The sequence below is a fragment of the Buteo buteo genome, chromosome 24, assembly GCF_964188355.1.
Source record: "Buteo buteo chromosome 24, bButBut1.hap1.1, whole genome shotgun sequence".
Classification (NCBI taxonomy): Eukaryota; Metazoa; Chordata; class Aves; order Accipitriformes; family Accipitridae; genus Buteo; species Buteo buteo.
The window spans coordinates 13488584-13510670 of record NC_134194.1 but is presented as its reverse complement, the minus strand read 5'-3'; positions in this window follow the sequence as shown (position 1 = coordinate 13510670).

The following is a 22087-nucleotide window of genomic DNA, read 5'->3' as shown; positions in this document are numbered from 1 at the left end:
GGTGTTTTGCCTGCTGGGCAGATCTCCTTCATGCCCTGTGACAGCACCGCCAGGTGCAGCGGCAGACTGGTCTCACACCCGCCTGTCTGCTGGTGGGGCACTGGTCAGTGAGAAACGGCTGCTCAGCGTGGTGAGCCCAGATCTCAACATTTAAAACCCAGACCGTCAGCCTTTCCAACCCTTACCTGACCTTTCCGGTCTTCGCCATTTAAAAATTCCCCATTTCTTTGACTTTCCCTCTTGCCCGCATTTCTTGAACTTTCCCACAGAGAAGCATCCCCACGTCGCCCGGCTGGGCTGGCTGCTCGCCCTGGCCTGTCTGTCCCTGCTCAGCCCGGGACAGGCAGCCTCCCTTCATCTCCACAGCGATTCAAATTTCTTCCCCAGCTCACTGTTCTGCAGGAGCTGCACGGTGTGCTGGGCCTTGGGGAGCCTGCCTTGTCCCCGCTCAGGGTTACACCACACCAAAACCAATCAAGCCCTTTCTACACTGATCGGGTCTTTCTCCATCACTCCTACCAACAGCAGAGCAGGTCTGCTCACAAGTTAAGGCTCAGCAAGAAAGCCTTGACTCTGTTGCTTAGGCTACAAGGCAAATGCTGCCCACCCATTAACACACCTTAAATATCATTAATCCCTTCCAGTAAAGCTAATATGCATGTTTACAGGCAAAGAATGTTCACATGCAGAGATGCTATAAATCTTTCCTTGCTCCATAAAGATCACGTTTACCACTGAAAAACCCAAGACGAAAGTTTGGATGCAGTCTTAAAGAAAAAGCACACCTAAGCTTTGCTCTTGAGCTAAATACTGCCAGTATCAATCAGTTCACATCAGACATAGATACACTGGTGCTAAGCACACCCTGCTCCAGGATTACATCCCAGGTTCTCACCACGTCAGTGAAGACCATCAGCAATGTCAGCTGAGGAACTGCCTGTAGGTATTCCTTCTCCTGAACCCTTCAAGATGACAAATGCATCAGGTCCATAGTGCCTTCAGCCCAGCAACTACACAGACACTTTCATTGTCCCCGCAACCAACAAGAAAAAAAAAAAAAATTAAAAAAACAACAACCCTGGAACAGTTAATTTGTATTTGAAAAAAAATTCACATCTCATGATAAAGTATTGGGTATTAGCCCAAGCACTTATTCTGGGCTGGGCAGAAGCAAGTGCATTTGTTCCCAATATGCTTTCTGAAACGCCCAGTTATTTCCTGGATGCATTTTTAATTTCAGGCAGTAGTTATATTTCTACTGCCAATGTCTATGTCACGAATAACAAACATTCAATTTCCTCTCCCGTAGAATTATTCCACTCTGCTTATCTGGAGGTTCAATTCTGTTGTCTCCATTTTAATCACATTTTCCAACAACACAGTACTTTGTGCAACAGACCATGTTGCTTCATGAAAGATAAAAATCATTGCATATTCCACTTCATTTTTTGACCTAAAATTTACTGATGGTTTTTGCATTTTTTCACTAATTTAAAGAAAAAATACATGGCAAAATAAATAGCAGGCATAAATCACTAAGAAAAACATATATTTACACCTAGTCGGCCATCTATATACATTGCAGATGGTTAAAACAGTGATGTGGAAAAGTGCATAATGAAAATGTTATTTCATATTTTTAAAAAGTTCTGGTCATCAGCAAAAATAATAAAGACTTCTAATACTAAGTATTATTTTTTGTAATCTCTATAGCATATACTTACAGTATAGTTACAATATAGTATAGTTTCAGTTATACTTACAGCAAGCCGTAATAGGTCACAGCCCTGGAGACAATTTCAGCAAGGTTTTTTGTATTGAAGAATACAAACATTTATGGGCTCCATAATTTTTGCTTTTTTATATATTCTCAGATGACAGGATGAAACAGTGTAGAGGAATGTAAACAGTCTAAACCACATATTTTGCACATTGACACACTGGTCAATCCATATGTTTCAGATGTGATCTAAACAGCCAAAAAAATAGGAAGAGGGAAAAAAATAAACAGGAGAGAGTAGATGGCCATTTCTTGTTCCCTTCCAATTTCCACATTTTTAATAATTCAAAAGAACTAGCAATGTTTCAGCTGCTGAAAGTACACAGATTTTCACAGTATTTGTCACTGCATAACTATTATACTGTGTATTACTAACACAAAATGATTAGACTCTGTATAAGCAGTTAAAAAACAAACGGGCAAACATCAATTAATCACCTTTTTGTAACCCTCCCATTATTTAAAAAAGGAATGTGACGATCACCCAGCAAGGAGTTTATTTGGAAAAGCACGTTGTAATAAATAACTGTAATGTTAGTAATCCATTAGAAGCCAGAGGTTTGGGGTTTTTTCTTCAAACAGGTTCAATATATAAATACTTGAAATATAAAAGATTACTGTATTTATATTTTATATTGTAACTATACTGTACTTATTGAAAATAAAGTAGTCTATGAATGGCAAGCAAATTTTCAATACATATATGGTCTGTTTCAATATTAATTCACTGAAACAAACCAGTGTAATATTAGAATAATGAAACAGCTCAAGTACTATGGAAACTGGCCATAGTTCAGACAAAGGTACATGACGGTTAATAAAATAGTATGAGAGCAATGAATTGTGACCTGGTTAAGGCACCCTAACCCCTGCAAGCTACTTAGGTAGCATTACTCAGCCTGTGGGCTGTGGACCGCTGCTGTCAGACACCAGAAGCTGATCCATGAACAATCTCATTTAGAAGATGAAAAACCGCACATCTATCCCCACACTGTTGGCAGCGACGCACGAGTGCTGGCAGACAGAGTTGGGAGCCAGTTTCTGGATGCTGCCTGGGACTGCCTGCAGGTGCGGACGGCTCCTTTTCGGGCATGTGAAATTGTCCAAGATTTTTGTTTCAAAGGGGCTCCATTAGAAAAGGCTGAGGAATGCTGACACAGCCAGCCTGCAGAGACCTGACGCTGCTTTCCTCTGGGATACGCTCACCTCCTATTCAGGATTTTAAATCTTGTTCCCCCCTGAGCTCACCAGATCTGATTTTAAAGAAAATAATTTTAAGTGCTATTTAGATTCAGCATAATCACACCTAGAATATTTAGTCAAGTATGTTGACTACAGCTAATGATTACAGTGAAAAGTAAAGACATTCTTTGATGCATGCACAGACTTTTAGCATAAAACCACTGGAGTTGCCAGAATGGACTTGGATATCCAGTATCCACTAAAGGATTAAATGCAGCGTTAAATCAATTTTCTCAGGTTTCTCCTTAATGAATCCCCCCAGGAAGGTCACAGGTAGTCATCAACATATTTGAAACCTCTGTCTCGCAAAAGAGTCCCCATTGCAACCTCAGGCCCTTGTCCTGCAATCACAGCAATCCTCAAACTCCCGCTCCCCCCGCTCCCTAGGAGCTCCAGGCCCCACTTATCCAACAACAAAACTGTTTTAAGCACCCGTGAAGCCTCGTCCCCAAAGCAAATTGAGATGGAATACAGATACTTGAAAAGCTGCAGAAGAGAGAGTACCTGAAGCCTTGCTCACGAAATTAGGGAATCGGTTCAAAAATAATACACAAAATCCATTTCAATAATGAAAACTGACTTTTCTCCTTTCTTTTTTTAATTATGGGAAAAGATGGATAATGTGTTTAATTTGACAAACAAAAAGACATAAAAGTATACATTTTTGTCATCAAAATAATTCACATTTCATCACCATTTCCCACAAAAAATAAAATCTCAACATTCTTCCTGATGACTGTGAAATATAGCTGGTCCCAATAACGGTCTGCACCAAAGCTATGTCGATTAGCAATTTTTTCATCCACTAGCCAAAAAGAAGAAAAATGAGGCAAAAGAAAAATGTCATTTGGCTGAACCTGGAATGATTTTTTAAAAAATTATTTTCTGAAGACAAAACACATTCATTTTAGGTACAAGGTATTTTTTTGGCCTAAAACAAAGAATTGTTTCTTTTTTGCTATTAATATTATTGCATTAGAGCAATTAAGAAAATGAAAATGTATTTTTCAAGGAAAAAATTAAGGTTTAATTCTGAAAATATTAAAATATTTTCACTTTTTTATTATTTCCCCAGTACTATTTGCTGCATTCAGTTAAGCTTTGTAAATAATTTCAGTTCATTCAAAACTGCATTTTTCAGCAAGCAAACTATCCAGAAAAAGAAAAGAGCAGCTGCCTGTCTCTATTCAGGCTAATAGGTGGAAGGGTGGGAGCTGCCTTATCCTGCAGACTGCAGAAACCCATCTCTGCACCCTTCTAACCCAAGGGGGAATTTGTTGGAAATTCCACCACAGAAAGGTGTGGCGTTTCCTTCATCTATTTTTCCATACTGTAAAACAAATTTTTGGATGCCTAGATAAGCTCAGAACACATAGAGGAAAAAATAAATAAACCATCTTCAAAAAAGTAAAGGATCAATGTGAAAGAAGACCAGGTATAGCCAGTCAAACCCCTCGGCTGCAATCAAACATTGTACTTTCAAAATCAGTGGCATTTGATGGAGAGAGAGAAAAAAATACACACATCAATTAACTCACATCCTCTCTCTGTTTAAATAGGTGTTATTTAAGTGGGTTAAGATACAGATTTAAAAGAAAAAATGAATCTATGTAACTCATAATGCAAGGAAAATATTAATGCACATAATGCTACCACACCCCTTGTTTCTGAATTGCCATTGGATTCAGAATAAAGTCATAACAGCGCTGGAAGGACAATAGCAAAAAATTCCTGCCCGGTGAAAAGAAGCATTAGAAAACATGCAGATTCCCTGACACAACAGTATTTAAAAGTCATTCTAAATTTCTCATCGCTTTAGCATAAATGTAACTCAAAATGACTTAAAACACTTGATCTTGATTCTGCTGCTGTTACAAAATGTAAATCCGTTGAAGCTGACAGAATTACTCTGGTTTAAAGCTGGAGGAATCGAGGAAGAATTTGGCGTTTTGATTCAATCTTTAATGTGCAATTTACCTTCCACGTATACAACGCGTACTGGCTCTCAGGCAGAAGATAAGCATGTAATAAATCAGCTTACATTTTTTTCAGCTCTTACTCACAGTGGAATCCCCAAAATTCATTTTATTTTATCTTTTTCCCACTCTTCAGCTTTTTCTCTTTCATTTTCCTTCCTCCTCTTCAATCACCACAGGTTTGCATTTCTCATTTTCTATTTTACATCACTCCGCTTTGTTCTCTACAATGGAAAGACAGACAGACAGAAAGAAAGGCAGACAGACAGACAGCAGGAAGAGACATACAGCCAGTCCAAGGTAACAATCTCGGACACCCACATTCTGGAGTATCTGTTTCTCTCTCAAAAACATTTTAACTTTATAAAGGGAAGGGAATCAAAACTCATTTGCATACGGGTTCATTCCATCTATTCAGCTCACATGTTTATAGCTCTGGAAAGTCCCTTTCTGATTCCCTGGTTGATAAAGAGCCAGGAAGGTAACGCAACAGCAGGGAGAGGTGAGAACTGTTTTGCTGACCTTGCAAGCGGGGCTTAAATGAAGCGCTCCATTCGCCTTGCTCAGAGGACCCAACTGGGAAATTTGGGTGCTTTTTATCCTTTAGATTTCAAGGCTCAGACCATACACGTAGACCTAAAGATTCAAGTCAGAGAAACCCCCACTCTTGTGCAGGAGGAAGCTCTGGTCAGGCGCTCAATACTTCAGCTTCCTGTCTGTACACTCCGCGGTCTAATCTGGGGAAATCCTGAAAACATTATCAGATGCCTGATAAGCTCTTTAGCTTTCAAGTACATAGTGATTCAGTTTCGGTCAAAACCTCATTTGAATGCAGTTTTAAAATCTAAATCAAAAGTGAGACCCTAACGGAGAAGAGATTAGCCTCGCAGTCTAACATCGCTGGTATCCAAAATAATGTGACTGATGTTTAAAACTGGCATAAACAAATCTACTTTTCCATACCTGCATCAAGATGCTCAGTGTGTGTAATCCAAGCTTATTAAAAAGGAGTGGAATTATATGTCTGGTTAATTAAATGCCTTTATTTATCCACAAACAAGTAACGCAGCAGAAGCAGCAGCACGGATTGCTTACTCCATCCTGATGTTGTTCACCACTGACTTGAGGCAGATTGTTTCTGAGAGAGAGAGGGTTTTCTTGAAACTCTGGTGCACACTCATCCTACATGCTTCTCCGGCAAAGCTGGGAAGTGTGGCAATCCTTGTTTTGTTCAATATAGACACTTGTTTACCAGGCATTAGACAGATGTTTCCAAACCCATTTCACAGCCACTCATCGCAGGCTAATGGCAGGCTCTACAATTTGATCTGTGGATTTAGCCCTGGAAGAGTAAATCTCCACCACCACAGTCTGAACCCCCAACATCTTCCAATTCAGATGGGTACTGAATTGGGATTCATCCACAGGAAATCACTCCTGCTCCACTGGTCTCCTTCATCTCAGCCAGGCCAGGGAGTTTTTCTAGGATACATTCCAGGAGGTTCTCCTTCACAGGCAACTTCTGAAGATCTTGAAGAAATTCACTCCGTCTGTGAGTCTGGAAGCAACTAGGAACATTTTCCCAGGTATTGCAGGTCTGCAAGCAGTCAGGGCTTTATCTCTTTTCCACTCCCAGAGCATAAAATTTATCAAATGCTTTTCGTGAGAGCTCTGATGTTTTCTGCTGCGCTCACCCTAAGGGTTACCACAAAAACAAACTCATGTATGGACCAGCTACTTTGGAGAAGAGGAAAATTGGGAAGATATTTATTGTTAATAACTACATTCCTCCAAGTCAGTACAAAGGCTCAGGTTGTCCAAAGTCAGGGCAAAAGTATGTAGCATCTTTTGTTTCATCCCAAGATCTGGTTTACAGATCTCCAATTAGAGTAATACACAAGATACATTTCACAAGAGCAGAGGTTTCAGACACAAAACCACTCATCATTTTAATACCCATGGTAAAATATGTAACAATAGTAATTAACACTGGAAGGCAGATCCATTGACACTGAGTTCAGATCCAGATGGGAAATAATCCCAAAGTTTCAAAATCATCTGGAACTGGGATTTTGCTTTTCAGCAGCATGAGAGACCTGGTGTTGGCTAACAAAATCCCATGTCTGAACTCTCAGATGCTGCCCTGTGTCAAATTTGAGCATGGAGAAGCAAAGGTCCTAGTAGGACTTATCAATAAAAATGCTTAAATGAATTTGCATGAGTCATTGCACAGGAAGAGAGGAAGAGTCATATTTCAAGCTGATATTCAGCTGTATTTGCAGTGCTCACTGGCACAACTTTCAAAATGCATCCTCGTTCTAGCCCCAGGTTTAAAAACCTCTCTGTAAAAGACACTGAACTAAATTAATCTGTTCCCTGCTGACCAATACATCCTTGCTGGTTCTTTAAGTAAAGATCATTCAAGTTTCCTGGGTCCCAAAAGGTAGGTTTCATTATGTGCATGTGTCACAGCTGGATAACCTAAAGCAGAAAGTAGCTAAATACAACCGGAGTCCCATGGTGAGAGAATCACATTCCTCAGTCCTCAGCACATCTTCCAAGCAAAAGCAGAAAAGTGACCAGTAAAGCCTAAACATTTACACAGGCCTTTAGGAAGGAAAGATACAGGACCGGTTCTCCCCTTCGCTTTGTGAAACAAAAGCAAAGACTAAAGGAGGAAAAAAAAAGAAAGCTTGTACACAGTGACTGGTAAGTGAAGAGACAGGCAATATACGTGCACTGCTCTTGACACAGTCAGGATGGTTATTATCATCTTAGCATCTCACCTAGAAAGTTTTGACCAACTGAATTTGTTTTTTGACAAGAAGTCTAGATCTTACCATAATTCAGTGGCTGGAATTTCTTGAGGCAATATTATGTAAGGCCAAACAAGGTAACACTACAGCCCTGAGTGCAGCACTATCAGAAACACAATGCGTGGTCACGCAGTGCTTTCTTAAGGCATTAAATCACAGCCAGGTGCCGGTATCATCACCACCAGGTAGTTCCAGCTTCTCTGCTTTATTTATTGCTGTTCACTGTATTCTGCATAAATATGAAGGGCTGAGTTCCTTCTTTCACTGGGGAGGAAGGTCCTCCCAGAAGGGAGGATCTCTCCCAAGCTAGTTAAAATCTTTACAGCAGTATAAAACATGCAGGCATCAGAGATAAATCAGGTCCTGTATATAAAATATCTTTCACAAAAAATATAGCCTTCAGAAAGCACAGTAAACATATAGTCACTTCTTGCATGATTTCATAAATCTTCCATCCCTGCTTATAGTATTTCTTTGTGACAGACAGTGAGATAATACCATGAGTTATGAATTCCAAGAGGAGCTGCAGCTTGGTCCCTTTGAAAACTATGGCAAAATCCATATTACTTTTGAAGAAACTGGAATTTCTCCCTCCATACTGTTAAAAGCAAACTTTCACTTGGTTTCCCTTGAGAGATGAGTTCTGTGGATCTTTTTCTAGAATATAGAGCCTTATACAAAAAAATATAAATTATTTTTTACTTTTGTGCATGTAGTTGTCAGGTTACTTTAAGCTGAATTGACTTAGAAATTTTATGAGCTCTCCCACTGATTTCTGTCTCATTGCTTTAATATCCAATACAACTGATTGAAAAGAGATTGGCCTGACAGAGAAACCTAGGAAATACTTCATAAATCATGCACCTTTCATAGACCACTTTGCACACCTACAAAGGCTATGGTTGTATCACAAGCCAGGTAGGATTTGATTAGCCAATTCTTATTTTGCCCTGTGATGGGCATATAAATTAGGACACAGTGCTCCCACCTCTTACGCAGGCAGTGCAGAGCTACGTAGGGCATGCTTGGGTAGCAGAGTAGAGAAAGGATGGTAGGAACAGGCCTTCTGTGTATTCCTGATGACCTGTGCAGCCTCCAGAAGCCACAGAGCTCTGCTTGTGGACAGGGCTTACAAAAGAGGGAGGAACATGCCAAGACAGGAGAGCTGCAGCTACCCTCCATGACATGTTTTTCTAAACCGGGAAGCATTCCCAGTAGGAAATGCCTGCAGAGATTCATACAGAGGCAGTAACCTACCCCCCAGAGTCTGTTTGTGTACGTGAGTGCATGTACATGCACATATTTCTTATCCTAAAGGAAGAATTTTGCTCTGTAGTTGCACAGAGGGCTTGGATCTTACCAGAACGGCCCGCGACCCCTGCAGCTTTGCTCAGAGTCCCCCACGACAGCCAGGCTATCTGTCCTAGTGTCTTAAAACCCTGCCAGAGTTATTCTACTCAGGTTTATCATTCGCTTAACTATTTTGCCATGACTGGCTTAATCATCTGTGAAAGCAAGACTGTGAGAGCCGGCACAACGCAGTCAGACCCCACACAAACCCACAGATCTGCCACCGCACCTCGGTCCTGGCCTGCGGCACCTCTGCTGCCTCGCTCCTGCCTGAGAGCTGCTGCCCGTGGTAAGCCCTGGGCTCGCGTGCACCCTACGCTCGTGACAAATGGCTCTCGCTAAAATGAATGCAGCATTTCAATGGGGAAGAAAAAAAAAATCTACTGCTGCCCTATCAGCCAGCTTGAGCGAAAAGAAATGATGCAAAGTAGTACCAGGCAGCACAGTACAATTTCTGTCACAAGCTTCATAGATGGCTTCACTAGATGCTTTGCAGACAGAAGTTAAAGAAAACAGGAAGGTTTCAAACCAGTTACGAAGGCGGGAAGTGAGTCAGCCCTGAGCAGGAGGGACAGCAAACAGCAACCCCTTCCACCACAGACACCCAGCCACGGCACACGGACCCAGACATCCAGAACCAGAGTGAATGGACTCAAGAGCAGAGAGCATCAGCCGGGCAGGAACAGTGAGGAAAAGGGATGCTTCTTCACCGACCACTGCCCAAAGGAGGGAAGATTTTCTCCATGCAGAGGATTGTCTTCTAACCAGTTTTCCTTCTTGTAGAAGCAGTCTAACCACCAAGCCACCAGCTCGTCCGTACCCTGCCCAGGCACACCGAAGCCTCCTGAGCACTTCTGCTCAGGAGGAGCAGCTGAGAAGAGTCCTCCAGAATAACTCAGCTGGGATCGGGATTTCGAGTCCCCTCGAGCATCCTGAAATTTGAACACTGGCCTCTCACGCACTCAGATGAGTACTGTGCTATTGGAAATAGAAACACCAACACCTCCTCCTCAGTTGCCATCCTACTCTGCCCGCGTCCCACATGAGAAGAAACTGCTCTGAAAACACTGTCACATCGTCCTCCACAGAACAAGGAGGCCAAGGAACTTCTTAGCAGGGCTTAGGCATAAACAAGACTAGCTGCTTGCCTAGAAACAGATGGTTATCAGAGAACTCATCTGGAGTAAACAGAAGAGCCATAAGTCATCAGTGCTACTGCAGCTCAGCAGCATTATGGCAGGAGTTCTGAGGATCTGCATTTTGAGGACAGGTAAAAAAAGAGGCCCAGGTCCTTTTGTAGGTGTACCTCCAGGCACACAAGCTACATCTAAAAATAGAACCTGGGTTCTGAAGTCACACAGACAGCTTTGAACATTATAGTCTAAATATTTGACAGTATTGTCCATCACACAGAAATGTTGCATTCCCAGTTGCTGTACCAGGAAATAACAGTCAGCCCTTAAGCCCAGAGAGTTGCACAAGCACCGAGATCCTAGACTGGTAACAAACTCCCACCAACCTTCGAAGACTCCTAAATAGGACAAAATAGTTAAAGAATTAGCTGTTCCACAGATAGTGCATCAGGTTCCTAATATGTTGGCTTCTGTTTCAAGCATACTGTTGAAGCTATTAGGAGGAAAAATCATTTTTTGCTCTCTGTATTAATCAGAAAAATAGGATGCTAGTTCCAACTGACCAAAAAAAAAAACAAAACCTGGAGAAGGACAGACAGAACTGGCTGAGTTCCAGCACTAGAAAAGGCCCTTGCCCTCTGCTTCTTCTTAGAATAAGCTTCTAGAAAGCAGCAAACCACTGTAGCAAAAGACTTAAGAGTCACAGCATGGTCACATATACCAGGTTGGGGAACCAGGACACAAATGAAGTAGAACATGAGCTTCCTCAAGGCAATTAGATTTCAATGCAAAGCATTTCCAAATCCTTCCTAGTTTCAAAAGAAACTCAGAGTAAGGCGTGGGAAGATGGGCACAGAAGAACAAAACACTTCAGAGGAAGGTTTACCAGCACTGAAAGAAGCTGTTGAGAACTTCTTATCTGAAAAAAAAGCTGGGGCAATACTGGGTAGAAGGTAAAAAGCAAAATGCAGTATCTGGTTGCAACTTGCAAGTTTTGAACACCTTCCAGTGGAATAAATATTCTTAGAAAAGTGCTGTGCTGTTGGAATCAATTTCCCACAGGAATGTTTCCAATTTGATTTTGATTTTTTCTCTTGCACGTAGTTTGATAGGTCAGCATGCTTCTGGAACCAGGGGACACTGCATTTACAAAATTAAGTTTCATTCCTAAGTTTTACAGAGTAAGATTTTGTAAGTCAGCTTTGGAATTAGAAGTCTTGCTTTCATAAGAATGGGACACTTTAACTGATAATTTAAAATACCTAAAAAGAATTTTTAAGCTCCTTCACAAAATCCAGGAGATGAAACATAATAGGCTCTACTCCAGAAAAAGGATCATGCAGCTGCTAAAAACAGCTCTCAAGGGTTGTGTATTTTTTTAAGAAGGAAGGTGATGGGCAAGGACTAGGCAATACCTTAACAGCCTTAGAAAGAAAACTGTATGGACAAAGCTTTCAAGCTGAAAAGAGGTTCAGAGCAAAGAAACCGTCACTCACTGTTTGCTGCTGGGTATGTTTAGATGAACAGAACTTGGTACATTCCCTGAAAACGAACAGAATCCATCAGAGAGAATCACAATTTATTTCTCCTGCCTGGAGTTTCCACAAGCAGCAGGTACAGAGAACCCCAATTCTGGCTAATCAGATTTTTAAAAGGAGGTTGCTACCATGCTGAATGAAATGCAAAACCCTCTGAACTAATAAATTCCAGCAGCACCTTGTATTTGATTAAGGAACAAGATGATAAGGTTAGCTAAACACGATGTTTGTTTATTGATTCCTGAAGCTAGAATGGTTTTGCTCACCTGGCTTACAGAAAACTGAAGCCAAACAACAACTGATTCAAGCTTGGTTTTGTTGTGTTGGTTTTTTTCTCATTCCAAAGCTGAGTCATAGAGACTTTGCAGAACCTGCACTGGAACAACAGCCAAAGAAAATATTCTCATCAAGGAAACAGTTCTGCTGAAAGCTGGTATCCCCTGATGGGGACATCCCAGCACAGAGGGGGTTTGTGCCTGCTGAGATCTGCTGCATGCCACAGCCCATCCCTCTCAAGCCAGATGATTCAGCAGTGCGTGGAGCAGCCGTTTTATCACTGCCCTGCAGAATTATTCAGTGCTGCTCTTCAGACCTCAGCAGGGACCTGTTCACCACGTGGACTTCTCACATCTGCCCAAGCTTCAGAAGGAAGGCTGGCCACATTATTCACCCCACGGACTGCAGAACCGCATATTGCTCTGGAGAGCAGTGAGGGCCCGCAGGGCCCCGCGGTTGGGATTTCCCTGCAACAGTCCCAGGGACATCCCTCGATGCAGGGACAGGCACGCACTGGTTTTGCGTCTCTGTGGATAGCTGGGAGTTTACCAGAGAAGGAAGAACGGGATGATTTGCACTTCATGTCTGCAGGAACTCTGCTTGCTCTCCCCTGTGCTCGCGCTGAGGCACAGCATCTCTCCATCTTCTGAGTGCATGTTCACACCACAGCTGGAAAAAAACACTGTGGGGAATGGGAACGTTTCCAGGGATTTTTGCTTAAACCCACTAATATTCAGTATCCTAGCTGGCTAGTTACAGAAGATTAACAGCAGTATCTTGCTTGGGTGTCAGAAGAAATCTGAGCAGCAGCAGCGGAGAGAAAACTGACAGAAATACTAAAAGACACTCTCCATTGTTGCACAGCAGTCACGCTGTCACAGTTCACAAGAAAACACATTTGTTTGGTTTTTGAAGCAAGGGTCAACCCCTGCCCTCAGGGAAGACAAGGGTCTATAATTGAGGATCCAGAAGTCTTCTTACTGGGATCCAAGTCACACGCCCCGAGTGCTGTGGCCGTAGAAAGCAATGGGAATGGGAAGCGGAGGGAAGCCCTGCTGGCAGCCGCGGCTGCGTGGCCGGCAGAGCCCAGGGAGCAGCAATGGCCGCGGAAGCCGTAAGGCACAGGCTCTGCCCCTGCCCCGCTCACCGCTGGTCCCCGCGCTCCAGCTTGCCGCGGGGCCGGGGTCCCTTGCCCTGCTGCGGCCCCCTGCCGCCGGGCCGGGGTCCCCGCGTTCCAGCGGCGCCCTGCCGCCGGGCCGGGGCCCAGCCCCGCCGTGCAGCGCCCCCACAGGAGACATTCAGGAAACGCTGGTCGGCGGCCCCTCTTCCGCTGGCCGGCAGCGGGGGCGCCCTCTAGTGGCGCAGCTTGCCCGGAACGGCTGGCGGGCGGGCGGGCGGGAAAACCCTGACTGCCAAAGGCCTCATCCTCATCTTCATCCTCACCCCCCCCGCATCTCCGTCGGCCGCCTGCTCACCCCCGGGCTCGGTGCAGGGGTGCCGCTTCCTCTCCCCGGCTCCTTTAGCCGCCTTTACCCCTCCTCACACCCAGAGCTGTCGGCCATGTCCTTGCCCCCCCTCTCCTCTTGGCTTTCCACAGCACCCACACTTGGAGCCCCTCAGATGCCATTACCGAGGTCTCTGGATCCTTCCACAGCCATCCTGCGTGGTCACTCACAGTGATAATGCCCTCTCTCACCAGTGAAACATGTTGACCTCAAGTAACCCAAATCGTGTCATCAGCCTTTTATCCTCATCCTTCCGAGCTCCCACCCTGACTTTTTCATTTTCACTCAGGGTCTGGCTCTGCCGTCCGCTGGAGACTTGTTTGAACGGCAATGCGGCAAGTTCAACACCTCGCCAGACAGCAAATGCCCTCCCTGTGACTTCTGTGTCAATGCACATATTAATGACATTATAAGAATTGTGAACAATTCTCTTTGCGATAAGTACATACAAACGTGTCCATATTTAAATACATATTAGCTTCTATATTCACGGATGAAGACTGCACTTACACAACACATAGCTCGTGATCGCCACCGCAATAAAAAGGGCCCAGCTTTCCCCACAGGCAGCGGTCTGGCAGGAGGGGTCTTTCCTCCAGAAAGGCAGCCTTGTCCTTCATGCCACCACAGCAAAGAGCCGCCCGTGCCAAGGGGATGAGGTCCGTCTCTCTCGCCAGCATCAGGCGCTCCCACCTCACAGCTGTGGTGAGGACAGCCCAGTTCTCCCAGTCCCACCTCCCCAGTTCAACCACACCCAGTTCTGCCTCCACTGCATGAAGTTCACCCCATGGGCTTTCCCACCCCACGTGCAGTACCAAACTTGAGAATTCAACTAGTTTTCAGCCCGCAACAGGGGAAAAAAGCACCAGGAGAACGGCAGCTCCCACCAGTACTGCTCAGCTGCGCTCACTCTGCAGAGACCTTGTGCAGCAGTTTGGTTTTTGAGACATGACAGCTTCACGACTTTGTGGAGCAAAGGCCAGGACTAAAGGTAGGATTCCCGAGGCGGTGCTAAGAGCACAATTCAGGAGAATTCAAAATCCCGCACAAACGCGACACACCTCACAGGTACCGACAATGCTGAGGCCGCTGTCCCAGAAGAAACACCCTGCAGCCGGGTGGCCGCTGGTGCAGCCACCCAGACCCCCCCACTTCAGGAAGCCTCAGGCAGGAGCTGCGCTGAGGCAGGAGCTGCCCGGCCCATGGCCGCTTCTCCGACAGCTGGCAGGGGCCCTGCGCCCACAGCACTCTCCTATAGCACTTGGAGTCGCCCAGGGGCCAAAAGGCCGGACAGCACAGGCCCCTCAGCGAGGGAGAAGAGCCAGAGGACTGTGGTGTGTAAGCCACAAGGCTCAACAGATCTAGAGCGAGGCAAAAGGGGGCTTGGATGTGTCCACACAAGCTGCAGTTACCCCCTCCTGAATGCAGCACTTCTGAAATGCCTGGTTTTACTCAGTGCTCTCTAAAAGTTTTGCTCATGGAGATTTTGTTTGAATTAGGAAAGAGCAGAAGATGCAGAATCTGGTCTCTAGGAAACACTAGAGCAGATCTCACAGGGTTGTTGAGCACCCATGCAAAGGTAGGGCTCAACTGAGGCTGCAGACCTGTAAAAGGCTGGATTTACAGCATGCACCCCAAGGATCATTTTTAATTGTGATGCTGTTTTACCTCTGGACTGCTAGGCAGAGGAAATGAAGTCTTTACCTACAAAGCTGCCCCAACCATGCATTTATTTTTTTCTGCAGGACCCTTCCTCAAGTTGGAAATACACACTTACCACAAAGAGAGGCTGTCTGACAGTTCAGCTCCAAAAGACATTTTTATCAAGGAGGCTCAGGGTTAATTGTGAAAATGAAACTAAATGCATATACCTGAAACCAAACTGAATGCTTTTCATTAAAAGTAAAAGATTCTTTCCTAACTGTTTAAATAGCTCAAAACCAGCTGTTTGTTAGGTATTTTCTCCAGCAGTTGGCTTCCTGAGGAAAATATTCAACCCCAAAATACCACATTTGTGAGCTGAAGTATGAGTGCCATCTACACTGGACACTGCTGCCAGAATATGCCTCAATGGTATGGCAAGGTAATAAAGGTTTTTCTCAGGTCAGAAGTCAGCATTTTCTGGGACATTGTTAGCTGTTTTAAAATCTATGAAGCTTATTATGCTGGTTTGGGCTGGGGTAGAGTTAATTTCCTTCACAGTAGCTAGTATGAGGCTATATTTTGGATTTGTGCTGAAAACAGTGTTGATAATACAGGGATGTTTTTGTTATTGCTGAGCAGTTCTTACACAGAGTCAAGGCCTTTTTGGCTCCTCACACCACCCCACCACTGCAGGGGAGTTAGCAAGCAGCTGTGTGGTTCTTAGCTGCCAGCTGGGGTTAAACCACAACAGTCCTTTTTGGCACCCAACATGGGGCTCAAAGGATACAAGATAATGGCAAATTTGATTGGAATGTGTATTAGAGTCTAGTGCTTGCCAGTGGCTGCTTTTTGCTTTCGCTGCTTGCTGTACTCCTTATCATCTTACTCTGCTGTGCCTGGGAACATTTTGATAACAGCAATGGCGATGTGCTTGGGCTGGCACAGGGCCAGGGCATTGCTGCTGTTTCTGTGCTGCTGTAATGGACAGGCTGGAACTCCAGTGTGAATTTGAGAAGGGACTGTGATCTATGGATGAGTCCACATGGGAGCAAGACACCTTGAAGCATCTGTGGCTGTGAATAAGTCCACACCAGAGCAGGTACTTCTCAAAGCATCTATGGCTGTGATTATGTCTGTGGCACAGCAGGTACACCCTGAAGCATCAGGGGCTGTGCATGAGGTCATGCTAGAGCATGTGGCCATGGATAAGCCCATGACAGAGTAGGTACACCCCTGGAGGGACTGCAGCCATAGGTAAGGCCATGTTGGAACAGGTTTACTTCTGAAGGGACTGTGGCTGTGGGTAAGGCCACACTGGAGTTAGAAGTTAAATTTAAGATACAATGAGAGAAGTGTTGTCACCAAGAAGGACATGTCTATCACCCTGCATCATTCTGGCTATTCTTTGAATCTTCGGTGTCCCATACAAAAAAAGTTTTCCTTGCCCTCTTTCAAATCTCTTTGTGTACAGCTACACCAATCATTATACCATCTCAAAGGAAGCATCTCTAATTCTGCTTTAAGTAACTGAAAAATGATACAAGAGAAAGAATCTCCATCACCAAAACAGTACCTCCATCTTACTTGATCTTAAAGGTCCTCAGCAACTCTTAACACAAGTTCAGCATCTCAGTTGGCAATATCCTTGCAGACTGGATCTTAGATCTTTTTCAGTGCTGTGTAAATCATCATTACTAGTCATACTGAGATCAAACAAAGTCTAATTTTGTTCCTGGTTTAAACTTTCCCAAAGTTAGCATTTGGGATCGGTTCAGGTCACTTCAGACGGTGTCAAACACATAAAGGACATGCCTGATATATGCCCTTAAGCAAAGAATTCATAGCTGCAGGAAAAGTATTGACTCGGAGCAGTTTTCTAAGTAAATATATATATTACAGACTCCAGGCTCTCCCTTCTTCCAGTCTTTACATATTCTCCCTATGCATAATAATCTCAGTTTTGTCCCTTGACTAATAAAAAGGGGAATCACTTCCACCAGAGCCTGTAGCAATCCTGGCTATATGATACAGAGGGACTTACAACATGCTTTTACCCATTGGCTATATATTTTGAGCAGAAGTGCTCAAAGGAAGCCCAGCCTGAGCCACTGAAGACCAACATCTGAAGGCCTCCAAAGGCTCCACCTTCCATACAGCTTATGGAAATAATTTGGCTAGCACAAAAAAACCAAACACAATATCTAGAGCTAGAAGTATGCCTTCAGCTCCATGAACCTCCCTCCAACTTCATTAACTGGGAGAGATTACCTCACCTGTTAGAAAAGCACAAAACACCCACCCCAGTAAGTTGTCACCCCAGTAAGTTCTTTGCATGCTCCTTTTTCATCCCGGCATTCTTCATAATCTGACTGCAAGAAAATACACATTAGGCATATTTTTTAACTTTTCCCGCTAATTTTGTAGATCATTCAAGCACAACAGGCCCACCATGCTTTTAACTTCTCCCAAACTGCAGTTAGAAGTAAATTTATCAATTATGCTTTTCTTACATGCTTTGCAAAGTTGTATGCAGAAACACATGCTTGGAGTCAGATCCCAAACAACCAGTTACTGAATATATATTGTGTATATAAACCTCATTATAGACATGCTGATGTGATCAGTGCCTGTGTTTCTTGGAAAACAGCGAGTACCACTTTGGGGCTAGTTAGAGGGACATTATTGTATTTCTGTACAGTACTTTGCTAACACTAATAAAACTATAGTGAAACTAAAAGTTACAAGATTCATGGCTTTGCTAACCCTAGAGAGACCAATTGCCTCCAGGCTTCTAATTTCTGTTCTTTCTAAACAACGAAAGATAAAAATGCCCTTGGCTGATATACTATTCCCTCCAGTCACAGGGTAAAGACACACTGAATTCCTTAGTGCTGACTCTTATCCTCCATTTCACATTAATGAAGCAATGAAACCCATTAGAGATGCCTGCACTGTGCATGATGTACCAAAGGCAAACATCATCACACCACAGCTGTCAGGTTGTGGGAGTGAGAAGCCATAATACATGCTGTTACCATGGTGCCACCCGCTGCCAGAACATTACAAACAGGATAAAATATCTGATGTGCATTGAAGTAATTTTACTCAGCCTTCTAAGAGATTATTTTTATATGAATCTCCAAGTTCTCCTTACAGAAATTCAGGTAAGGATTTAAAGTGGTTCTCACAGCCAGAACACTGTCAAAGAAGATGCTTTACAGAGTGATAACCAACTAAAAAGGTACCTGCTCTGTGTACTTGGTTACAATCCAGATTTCCCAGTCACAGTACAGTTACACTGGCCTATTAAGGCTCATTCAAACTGAGAACAAGCCACCAAGCAAGCATTCAAGTTCACCACAGCCATGCATTTAAAACCCCAAATATCTCAGATCTTTGCAAGAAGCATAAACTGATCAAGCAAGTAAACCAAAACATTACAAGCAGTTTTAAATAAGACTTTTGTAGTCTGACCACTACCCTACACAACATTTTGAACTCATTGCATGTATTCCTGGTAATACCACAACAGAAATTAAAGCTTTGAGTATAAAAAGCTGCATGTTATAGCAACATTAAAACAGCTAAGGAAGTTATTTTTCTGTCATGAGTAGAAGTCAATGTTATCACCTAACTGAAATAGCATGAAGCAGTGCAAATTTCCCAGCAACCAGGCTCCCTGCATTTCAGGAAGCCAGCACTTCATGGGCTGACACCAGCTAGTTTTGCAGCTCTGAGGCTAAGAGAGTTTATTTACATTTTCTAATTAGGAGGCTATGCTTTTGTGACTGTGATCTCAAGTCACTGCAGCCAGGAAACTCAAGCCACAGACTGAGTCTCATCACAGCTTTGTTCTCATGCTAGTCACAGAAACATGCATTTTCCTTCAACCCCAGCCAGCTAAGTTGAAGAGTACATGAAATGGGGAAAATAAAAGCCACCTGAAACAAATGAATCTTTCTGATGAATGTTTACAAAATAAAGCTTCATAAAAGCAAAAACTTGGACCTGCATTAACCAGAAATCCCAATGAGAACAAAAAGCCCCAGACAAGGTACACTACTGTAGGAGACAAAAATATTCTCAGTCACCTGAAATTTGGTGCTGAGAATTAAAATTTAACCAAAATTTAAGTTAACTTTATCATTGATCTGCTATAGAGACTTAACTCTGGGTTTTGTCATGGATGTGTCTGAAATCAGACATTAGCATTTATTTATTTTTAATCTTTTAAACCAAAAGGATCACGGCCAACATTTTAAAAAGCTAACCAATCTTTAAACACTAAATATTAATTACCTGTAGTGGTAGTATAAAGAAAACTGATTTTTGCATTGTGTTGCTGAATACAGATTTATATTCCACACACAAGATTCCTAGCAACACTCCTGTTTTGGCTCAGAGATGGGCTATGTGATAAAACATGCCTTTTTGGTCTCAATTATTTACAACTAAAAAAAAAAATCTTTAAAACCTTGCTTGCTTCTTACTCAGACCTAACTTTGACTGGCTTGTGTTGCTTGCCAGCAGCTATAAGAGACAGTATTTGTAGAAAATCAGATGAAACACCCAAAAAAGGTTCCTACAGAAAGTGTTCCTCTGCACCCAAAACACCCTTCCATAATTTTACAAAAAAAGTGGGGATAGGTGAAAGACAGGACAAAACCTATGACTGTTTCTTTTTCCCCAGACTTTGAAAGGATTAAATATTTAAGTAAAATAAGATTACAATAGTGTGAACTCAGTTTCTTTAGTATTATTACCTTATGTTCCACGCTGTAGCAGCATTCATTCTCATGCAGACAGACCAACAATATTCCCAAGTCTGACTCACACTGTGCTTTCTGCACACCCATTCCACTGTACCTACAAGTAACAAGTTTTGGGGCTTCAAGATTAAGGTCTATCAGTACCAAGAGGCTTATCTGAATCATTTCATTATCACCTTTACAAATATACAAATGCTCATCCATTTTGGTATGAAATCCTACAACTAACAAGCACATTTTAAATGTTTTGACATGTGCACATGTATACACACATGTGGATGTGGCACAGAAAACTTATTTCTGGAGGTTCAAATAATAGATCTAGATGCTTGGTCACAGTAAATATTTTGAATCAACTAAAAAAATAACTTTTACTATGATAAACTTCCATAACACATACAAAGCACTAGTGACTCTCTCCAGATAAGATGTAGGTTGTAACTTTTTGCATGTACAAACAGACATTTATGTTGATTTAGTGTCATATCCTTATGGGATCTCATACCACATTTTCTGGCATTTTGCATACCAATGACTATTTTTACCTGTGTGGCTGCATAACAAGCAGCCACATGATGGCACTGTGCAACCAGTTTCAGTGCCTTCATTACAGGCATTTTTCTGTAAAATGGGGCTTGGACTGTTTCCTCCCAGCTCATTTGAACTGGTAAAGACGAAAAGTCAAAGGAAGATGCATTTTGTCACTTACTTTTATAGTAACTACAGTTTAACTCCTGTGGCTGGTAGACTATATACCCATTAAACTTCTCTCAGCTGAGATGGCCAAGTTATTTCAGAACCAAAACTATTAATGCAATTAATGATCAGCCAAAAGCTGAAATCTCTATAAAGAATTTCCTTAATCATATCTTTTTGTTTAGTTTTATATTCCTCTAAATTCTTTGAGGTTTCAAACCGAAGACAAGAAACAGAAGATAAAGATCAGCTATTGTACAATTCATTACAATTTAACACTTCAGCTGGTACCCTGACAAGTTTGAGGAAGAAACAGAATGTCTTCACTTCATCAGATGCCTGATAACTCAGAAACAGCAGTAGCAAATTCCTAGTCCTAACAGATTGAAGGTCAGAATTTGCAACAGGACAATTCCCAAGAGGCCCATCTACCTCCTGATGAGCAAAAAGCATGAAGCAAATGAAACATGTCATGAGGAAACATCCAAAACTAGAAAACAGTGAAAATGGGTATTCTCCGCTCTACCTGTAACCTTTTCAAGACTAAAAGGAGCCTTCATTACTTATGTCATCACAGGAGGGCAAACAGATTCCCTTCAGCACCTACAAAACAGACAACTTAGTGGAAAACACAAGTGCTCTTCCACTGCCTGCATTTTCAGGTTTCCTAGAAACAACATGAAAGCATGAAAGAAGCATGGTTACACATTCACATCTCATCTTCACCTGCAGTCATGTTGCAGCCATGGCATGCCTCCCAGAAGCAGAACTGTGGGATGCAGCACTGACCCACACCAAATTAACCCCATCCCTTAGCTAGAGTACTTTCATCTTTTAGTCAACTTGCAATCATTAAAGCATATTTCTTGTTACTTCAGACACTACTCTAAGTATGAGCTGAAAAGCTGGTCTTGCCACTGCTTGCAGTTACATAGTGCCACAATGTACTAATGTTAAATCTGACATGACAATTCTTCCTGTTCAGAGCAAAGGCACATCATCGAAGAACAGGAAGGCCTTCCGCCTTAGTAGATGACCAGAACACAGGCACAGCATTGTTATTTGCCTTGAGGATGAAGTGAAAGCTGAAGGCAGCTCAGGCTGCTGTAAACTGACTAGATCAAAGTATTGCTCAGGAACTATAAAAGCAGATTAAGTGAATGCTGACCACCTCTACAACAGACTTGTCTTATGTGATGAAGAACTGGAGTTGAGGCCATTACAATGCAAGAGAAAAGATTATTGAACTTGTGTTCTTATAATTTGAAGGATGAGGTTCCACCAGCCTTTCCTCACAGAGCACAGACAGTACCCAGCAATGAGAGCCTTTTAATTGTCACAGCATTATGTGAAGTAGGCTAC